The sequence below is a fragment of the Sus scrofa genome, chromosome 12, assembly GCF_000003025.6.
Source record: "Sus scrofa isolate TJ Tabasco breed Duroc chromosome 12, Sscrofa11.1, whole genome shotgun sequence".
NCBI lineage: Eukaryota > Metazoa > Chordata > Mammalia > Artiodactyla > Suidae > Sus > Sus scrofa.
Genome location: NC_010454.4, coordinates 49,522,015 through 49,529,678, shown reverse-complemented (window position 1 = coordinate 49,529,678; position 7,664 = coordinate 49,522,015). Strand labels below are relative to the sequence as shown.

General features: G+C 42.0%; 1 pseudogene; it reads left to right on the top strand.

The window, feature by feature from the left end:
• On the top strand, positions 1,547-6,878 carry LOC106505489 (annotated as a pseudogene).

The window sequence follows — 7,664 nt, the reverse complement described above, 5'->3', positions numbered from 1 at the left end:
TCCCTTTCCTTCCTTTCTTTTTGGTTTAGAGAAGCCCTTTCAATATTTCCTTTAACCTGGGTTTTGTGTTGCTGTATTCTTTTAGTTTTTGTTTGTTGGGAAAAATTTTTATTTCCCCTTCTATTTTAAATGATATTCTTGCTGGATAGAGTATTCTAGGTTGCATATTTTTTCCTTTTAGCACTTTAAATATCTCTTGCCATTCCCTCCTGGCCCGTAGTGTTTCTGTAGAGAAATCAGCTGATATTCTTATGGGGGTTCCCTTGTAGGTAACATTTCTGTTTTTCTCCTGCTGCCTTTAGGATCCTCTCTTTATCACTAACTTTTGCCATTTTTATTATTATGTGTCTTGGTGTGGGTCTATTTCGGTTCAATTTGTTTGTGGCCCTCTGTGCTTCCTGTATCTTGAACTCAATATCCTCTAGATTTTGGAAGTTTCCAGCGATAATTTCTTCAAATATGTTTTCCATTCCCTTATCTCTTTCTACTCCTTCTGGAATCCTATTATGCATAGATTGGCCCGCTTTATATTATCCCATAGGTCTCTTATATTGCTTTCCTGTTTTTTGATTTGGTTTTCTATCTGCTGACCTGATTGAGTGATTTCCATTATTCTATCTCCCATATCACTGATTCATTCTTCTGCATTATTCATTCTGGTTTTTACTTCCCTTAGTTCAGTTTGTATCTCTGCAAATGAATGTTCTAGTTTTTCTTGGCTCCTCCTTATATTTTCTAGTTCCTTTCTGAGGGTATCTGCATTACTGTTCATACCTTCGCTTAATTCCTTCAGTACTTTGACTATTTCTCTTTTGAACTCCAGATCTGTCAGACTGAAGAGATCTGTTTCATTGTTGATTGTTTTAGGTGAGTTCTCCTGTTGGTTTGACTGGGGGTGGTTTCTCAGCTTCTTCATCTTGCTTGTTGTTTTCTTTTTCCTGAGGGAGTTGTACTCTCCGTGACCTGGCAGTGTTTGCCTTGTCACTGCCGTGGAATGTTTCCTGAGGGCTGGCGTTGTTGGTCAGTCTTTTTTGAGGTAGTGTGACTTTTCTGGAGTGTTGATGGGGCTAACAGGCTCTCTTTGAAGCAAAGGAGGGCTTCCTGAGGGCAAACAGGACTGGGAGGTCCACACGACGATGGTAACAGTTCTCACTCTGTCAGGCAGAGCTTGCTCTGGTGTTTTTAGGCTGTGGGGTTCTTGCATGGGGTTGGCAGTGTTGGGCAGCTGTTCCTCAGGAGTGCAGCACCCCCTGAGGGCTGGAGCAGCTAACTGGGTCACTGAGAACCCAGGAGGCTCTTTCATAGGGCAGCCCAACTCAGAAGGATGGCCTGAGAATGTAGGTGGATCTTTTCACAGTCTGGCCAAGCTTGTTGTAGCTTTTCTGGGCTGAAGGGGGTCCTGCAGAGAGCTGGCAGTCCTTTGCAGCTGTTCCACAAGAGTGCGGCTCCCCCCGAGGGCTGGAGCAGATAGCTGGTCTGCTGAAAACCCAAGAGACTCTTCCCCAGGGCAGCCTGACTCAGAAGGACTGTCCGAGAATTAGGCAGATCTTTTCACGACCCGGCCAGGCTTGTTGTAGCTTTTCTGGGCTGCAGGGGGTCCTGCCTGGAGCTGGCAGTCCTATGCAGCTGATCCGTGAGAGCTCAGCACCCCCTGTCCCTCCCCTTCTTGATTAGTCTCTCTCTTCTGCTTTCATTTTTCCTTCTCCTTCTTTTTTGATATAACACTTGAGATAATTTTCAAACATCAAGAGACTTAGCCACTAAAATTCAGCATTCAGGAGCTCTAAGAAACAAGGACATTCTCATACATAACTGCAATACCATTATCACATCTAAGAAATTGAACATTAGTACATGTATATTTAATATACAGTTTGTATACAAATTTCTCCAATGATAAAAGATTATTCTTTATTAGAGACTTATTAACATAGAATTCATATGTCATACCATCCACCAATTTAAAATATAAAATTAGATAGTTTTTGTATATTCAGTGTTGTGCAACCATCACCACAATTTTAGAACATTTTCATTACCCTTAAAGGAAGCCTGTGCTCATCGGCCATTGTAGAGTGCATTTTCCCCTAGTAATCACCAGTCTGATTTATAGCTCTCTGGGTTTGTCTATTTTGATATCCATGTAAATAGAATGACACAATATGCGGCTTTTGTGACTGGCTTCTTTGCACTGGCATAATGTTTTCAAGGTTCATCTATATTGTAGTATGCTTCAGTACTTCACTTATTTTTATTGTTGAATGATATTCACTTGATGGATATACCACATTTTATTTATCCAGCTCTCAGTTGATGGTTGTTTCCACTTTGGGTTTATTGTGGTTAATAGTGTTGCTGTGAATATGCGCCTATGAATATTTGTTTGAGTACCTCCAGTTGTTTTAGGTCTGTACGTAGGAGTGGAATTTCTAGGTCATAGAGTAATTTTATATCTGTCTTTCTTAGGAATCACCAAACTATATCACTCACAATTTTCCTTTCCCAGTGACCCCCATCCTCTGCCCTCTTCCAAACCCTACGCTTTATCTTAGCCACAAGGAATTTCTTTTATTTTGTAAAAATCTCCAGGCTCTCTCCCTTCTGGGTTTTTCCTTTTACCATATCCTCTCTTTGGATGCTTTCATTCCTTTTTTCCTATAGAACTCCTCAGATGTCACTTAAACTTCATTAAAAATTGTCGTCTTTGGTCCACTGGATGAGGGCAGGTATCCATGATACGTACCCTTATCACATCCTATATTCCCCCATGATAACATTTGTAACATTCGAGAGTAGCTTGTTTTGTTATGATGCCTGTGATTTAGACTGTAAGATCCAGGAGGGCAGGGACCATGACTTCTTGGCCACTGTTTTTCCCACAGCACTGGATCAATGCTCATACGTGGCACTTACCCAGTAAACAATGATTTAATGGATTAAGTATTTCTTAGGTGGATCCATCTACACATTACTTGCTATCATGGAGTTTAAAGTCCAGGTGAAGAGAGAAGGTTGGTGTATTTGGAGGCCCTCACCAAACAACATAAAATTGTTGGTTAAGTGTTACAGTCTTTGATTCTGATAATGTTGTAGAAGGTCAGATACTGCAGAAGAGAAGGCAGATGTTATCGTGGGCTGTGATGGTTAAGGAAAGCTTCCTTGCGAAGCTCAGACTTGGGGTAAAACCAGAATTCTGTCTCTAGACATGACTTACTCAGAAATGTGGCTCAGAGCTGTGGCTCCATAAGCACAGTGGGGGGGAAGCACGGGATTTTTTTTTTTTTTTTTTACTAATTAGTTTCTTTGGAGCTCAGGGACCCCAGGGGTCAAGGCATTGTAGAAGAGAGGAGTCAGAAAACAATGGCAGAGACTCTGACTGAAAATGCATCATGTGGAAGTGACAGGCAGGAATCAGACTCCGGTGCCACACTCGGACAAGCTGGGTAAGCGGGAGTGCAGAAAAGGCAGTTAGTCTAAAATCCCCTTAAACAGATATTAGGATTCCATAATTCTCTACCGCAGCTCCTGCAGGGTGATGTAGACATCCTCCTCCTCAGTGGTTTCCACAGTCAATGGAATTGAGAATCACCAGAGCTGTTGATGGCTTCTAGTCAATTGTATGTTTGTGGAGTGCTTTATACTTTGCAAACACCCATCATTCTAAACCCACAGTTCTTTAAGGTATGTAAGATTCACTGACGGTGGAGTGTAAGGTTGGAAAAGTTGAGCAATTTGCCATGATTACAGGCCAGTAAATGATGAAAGCTGACTCCTCTGGGCTCCTGAATATTTTTCCTGGGAGTGATGTAAACAGAAAGAGATCATCCTGGGAGCCCCTTTCCATGAAGCCGGTTTTCCTCACTGTCCAATGAACTACCTTAAGATTACTCTCTTCACTCTGGATAGATTCAACTTATAAGCTGAGAAGAAGTCCTCACGATTTGGGTTCCAATCTGGCGTTGCCAGGTCTTCCCTCTTCTCTGGACCCACTGACCATTCTCCTACCCTTCCCATGCACCCCACCTCAAGGAAATCACTTTAATTTGCTAGGACGAAGTTTCACTTCACCTCCTAACTCTGGCCAAGTCATTTTTTCTTTTCCAGCAAGTTTTATCATCATTCTGGGGCTCAGGCTCTTGGAAATAAAAGCTGGGAAAGTGTGTGGACTCTTTCTGCTCTCCTGACACATCTCTATCCTGAGGCAGTGAACAGAGAGCTACCTGAATGGAAGGAAGTGAAGGTGAAAAGCAAGGAAACAGAACCTTCAAAGATTAATAATGTCTCAAAAGTTATTCTGTACTTAATTTTTGAGATAATTTACAAATCGAGACAGTTCAAGGATCATTTAATCTCTCACTCCTTGAACTAGTTGATTCGCCCCAAATGTTTCATGGTTTCTAATGCTTTTGTGCACCTTCCATTGAAGGCAGTTTTTGATTGCCCTCCTGCTCTATTCCCTAGCCAAGAGGAGGTGGTTGTACTTATAGATATTCTGGAGTAGACTGCAGATACCTCTTTAATGATCAGATGCGTGAATAAAAGCAATGTCTCACTCTGCCTTTCGGAATAATTTACTCTCAGAATCCCTTCTTTCTGTGCTCTCATCCGTAAGACTTCTGCCAGTAAGACATACTGACCTGCAAGGTGTAACCAGTCCCGGAAGCCCTCCTGGTTAGAAGTTAAACTCTGAAATTAGACTGTTGGAGTTAAGTTCCAGATCTGTTAATAAGTGTGTGACCTTGTGCGAGTTACTTAATTTCTACCTAAAAAATAAAGGTAATAGTACTCGGTTCCACAGAGTTGCTGTGAAGAGTACATGAGTCAGTGCACATTATACTTTTATACCAGTGTTTGGCAAGAGCAAGTGCTGACAGATGTTTTTGTGGTCTTACTATCCTCAGTCTGTCATCATTATCAGTATAATCGTCGTCTTCACCCCCCACCAGCACCATCATCTTAATCGCCATTGGCATCATTCCTCAGTGGTAAGGATGTCACATGACTGGTTTTCTGGTTGATATTATACTATTTGTTTCCCTAAGGGAATGGCATACAGATTTTGTCTATTTCCTGTCCACATTCAGACCATGCTGATCTGACCCTACCCCGGGTTCTCTCATAGAACATTATTAAAGAATTCTGGAATTTGATTGAATTTGACCCATAACTTCATATGCTTTTGTGCTTTTCCTTTATGTAAATAGGTATTTATTCCTTAGGAGATTTCAAGTAAAGAATTAAACTTAATGGCTATGACTTGTGGGTATTTAATTTAAAATGCCTTTTTGAAAGTTCTGCAATGTGTATGTAAGTATGTGTGTGTATATATAGCCCATACTGTCATGCAAATTATTCTTAATTTTAAAAAGGTAAAACAAAAGCAACATGAAAATGGGAAACCAAACTATCACCTCAGAATTCCTACTCCCGGGCTTGCCCATTGAAGCAGATCAGGGAGACCTGTTCTACGCTCTGTTCCTGGTCATGTAGCTTACCACTGTCCTGGGGAACGTCCTCATCATTGTCCTCATTCGACTGGATGCCCACCTCCACACGCCCATGTATTTGTTTCTCAGCAATTTGTCTTTCTCCGACCTCTGCTTCTCTTCGGTGACCATTCTCAAGTTGTTGCAGACCATGCAGAGCCAAGACCCATCCATCCCCTATGCCGGCTGCCTGACCCAAATGTACTTCTTATTTTTCGCAGACCTGGAGAGCTTCCTCCTTGTGGCCATGGCCTATGACCGCTACGTGGCCATCTGCTTCCCCCTGCGCTTACACCACCATCATGAGCCCCAAGCTCTGTCTCTCCTTCCTGGTGCTGGCCTGGGCATTGACCACATCCATCTCTTTGTTGCACACCCTGCTGATGGCTCTGCTGTCTTTCGGTGCTGATAATGTCATCCCCCACTTTTTCTGTGACATGTCAGCTCTGCTGAAGTTGGCCTGCTCTGACATTCAGATCAATGAAATGGTGAATTTTGTCTTGGGACGGCTTGTCCTTATTGTTCCATTCCTGTTGATATTTTCATCCTATGCAAGAGTTGTGTCCTCCATCCTCAAGGTCCCTTCTGCTGGGGGTACCCACAAGGCCTTCTCTGCCTGTGGTTCTCACCTCTCCGTGGTGTCTCTCTCTTATGGGACAATCATTGGCCTCTACTTGTGCCCTTCAACTGACAGTTCTACTGTGAAGGAGACGGTCATGGCTATGATGTACACTGTGGTGACCCCCATGCTGAACCCTTTTATTTACAGCCTGAGAAATCAAGATATAAAGGGAGCCCTGAGAAGAGTCTTTTCAAAGCAGACAATTCAGTTTTCTCTCAGACACTGACTTTAAAGATTAATGTGTGTTTTCAGAAATGAGATGTACTATTGACAATGAGTAGTATTCTGAATAGTCTAATAGCACCTAAGTTTGGCGCTGCAAATGCAGCCCCATAGCACTTCCAGGGCGGTTTCCCCAGATGTCATTAGAGGTAGGTCCATCGTGTCTCTTGCGTTTCCCACTGTATTTTGGGTGTGATGTAGCACGAAGACTGACATGTAGTGAATACTCAATGACTGTAATTCAGTTTCTAATAAATACCACTCTTACCTTGGTGTTTATTGCACTCAAGGAATGTGCAGTAATTCCTAAATCACTAAGAAATAAATCCAGATTGCTCAGACACTTCAGTGCTTTTGGTTCTGCCAAACATATCTATTCCATGAAGAATATCTTCCAGTTTTTTATGTAGTTGCTCTTACAATTTTTTACTCTCCAGAATCATCATTTCTCCCCCTGCTCACCTATTCAGTTCTTTTTTTTAAATTTTATTTTATTTTCCCACTGTACAGCAAGGGGGTCAGGTTATCCTTACATGTATACATTACAGTTACAGTTTTTCCCCCACCCTTTTTTCTGTTGCAACATGAGTATCTAGACATAGTTCTCAATGCTATTCAGCAGGATCTCCTTGTAAATCTCTTCTAAGTTGTGTCTGATAAGCCCAAGCTCCCGATCCCTCCCACTCCCTCCCCCTCCCATCAGGCAGCCACAAGTCTCTTCTCCAAGTCCATGATTTTCTTTTCTGAGGAGATGTTTATCAGTTCTTAATTTTATTTTCAGATGTTGATTGACTCACCCATTTAGTGACCACATTCTAAAATTATCTTTTTCCTTTAATTGTATCAACCATTTGTCAGTTAATGACATATTACTTCTTTTTATAATATATCTGTCTGTCTGTCTATCATCTATCTGTCTGTCTGTCTGTCTGTCTATCTATCTATCTATCTATCTATCTATCTATCTATCGCTTTTTAGGGCCCCACCTGTGGCATATGGAAGTTCCCAGACTAGGGGTTAAATCGGAGCTGTAGCCACCAGCCTATACCACAGCCACAGCAACTTGGGATCCAGGCCACATGTACGACCTCCACTGCATCTCACAGCATCACTTGATCCTTAATCCACTGAGCAGGGCCCTCGAACCCGAGTCCCCATGAATACTAGTCATGTTTGCTACCACGGAGTCACAGTGGGAACTCCAATAATATCTATATTTTGGATGAGAATTCCTGATTTGAATTAGAGCCATATGATATGGAGTGGACCGTAGAGTTGTGTTATGAATTGCTTAATTTATATAAGTAAAATGGTGGCCCATCCATACAGCTTA